Source organism: Pistacia vera, unplaced genomic scaffold (genome assembly GCF_008641045.1).
Source record: "Pistacia vera cultivar Batoury unplaced genomic scaffold, PisVer_v2 Contig505, whole genome shotgun sequence".
NCBI lineage: Eukaryota > Viridiplantae > Streptophyta > Magnoliopsida > Sapindales > Anacardiaceae > Pistacia > Pistacia vera.
This window is the reverse complement of record NW_022196341.1, coordinates 609,971-611,754: the sequence shown is the minus strand read 5'-3', so window position 1 is coordinate 611,754 and position 1,784 is coordinate 609,971.

Here is a 1,784-nt window from a genome sequence, read left to right as displayed (position 1 = left end):
TGAGAGTAATGAGATTTTGAGAGTGAAAATGATAGGGAAAAACTTTCCAATAATGTGGAAAGTTACACCACACACAACATGCAATGTTAGAGAGGATAAAACTGAAATGTGGCACAAAAGATTAGGCCATGTACACTATAGAAACTTGAGTGAAATGCAGTCTAAAAATCTAGTCCAGAATCTACCTATTGTTGAGCAGCTGAGAGGTGTGCGCAAAGTGTGTCAACTAGGTAAGATGAGTAGGAAACCATTCCTAGTGAATCAGGCTTGGAGAGCCTCTGAAAAACTGTAGCTCGTTCACTCGGATGTATGTGGCCCCATGCAAACCTTATCACTCAATGGAAGCAAATACTTTGTATTGTTCATTGATGATTGGTCTAGGATGGGGTGGATTTACTTCCTAAGACAGAAAAATGAGGTGGCTGGAACATTCAGAAAATTCAGACTAGAAGTAGAAAATTTGACAAAAAAATCCATCAAAACCTTGAGAAGTGATAATGGCACTAAATACACTTCTCAAGAGTTTGAAAAAATCTGCACTGAAGCTAGAATAAGACATGAATTCAGCAGCCCATACACTCCACAATAGAATGGAGTTTGTGAGAGGAGAAACATGACAGTCATGGAAATGGCAAGATGCTTAATAGCTGAGAAAAATCTTCCCAAACCATTTTGGGCAGAAGCTGCAAACACAAGTGTCTACCTACTCAATAGAATTCCCACCAAAGCCTTAAAAAATCAAACACCTTTTGAAGCTTGGATAGGAGTCAGACCAGCAGTGGATGAACTGAAGATTTTTGGAAGCCTTTGCTACATCCTTGTGCCATCTGCAAAGAGGACTAAGCTGGAGGATAAGGCTGTGACTGGAATATTTATTGGCTATAGCAGCCAATCCAAGGCCTACAGGATTTATATCCCTGACTCTAGAAAAGTTGTGGTGTCCCGAGATGTTAAGGTTGATGAGAGAGAAGTCTGGAACTGGGAAAAAGGTAGAGCTGATATAGATACACAACCTCAACTGAGTAAGGTTCAACCTGATCAAATTGAAGAAGATTCAAGGGAAGAATCAGAAGAAGAAGCTGCTGTTAGGGGAACTAGAACACTAGCTGATGTGTATGACAGGTGCAACTTAGCACAAATGGAACCTACAAGTTATTTAGAGGCTGCACAATCAGAATCCTGGAGGAGTGCCATGAAGGAGGAGCTAGCCATGATTGAGAAAAACCAAACTTGGAAGTTGGTGGACAAACCAGAAAATAGGAAGGTTATTCAGGTGAAATGGATTTTCAGGAAAAAGCTGAACCCAGATAGGTCAATTCTGAAGCATAAGGCCAAGCTTGTGGTCAAGGGATTTGCTCAGCAGTTTGGAGTGGATTTCCTGGAAACTTTTGCTGTTGCCCGGCATGACACCATCAGATTACTACTTGCAGTGGCTGCTCAATTCTCCTAGAAAGTGTACCAAATGGATGTAAAATCTACCTTCTTGAATGGATGGTTGAATGAGGAAATCTACATTGAACAACCTGAAGAGTATGTGATCCAAGGAGAAGAGGGAAAGGTGTATTTGCTGAGGAAGGCCTTGTATGGCCTAAAACAGGCTCCAAGGGCCTGGTATAGCAGGATTAATGACCACCTGCTGAACTTGGATTTTGTTAGGAGTCCAAATGAATACACCTTATACATTAGAGAAGCTGAAGATGACTTGATGATCATTTCATTGTATGTGGATGATCTTCTAGTAATTGGAAGCAATCAAACTCAAGTGGATGAATTCAAGAAATCCA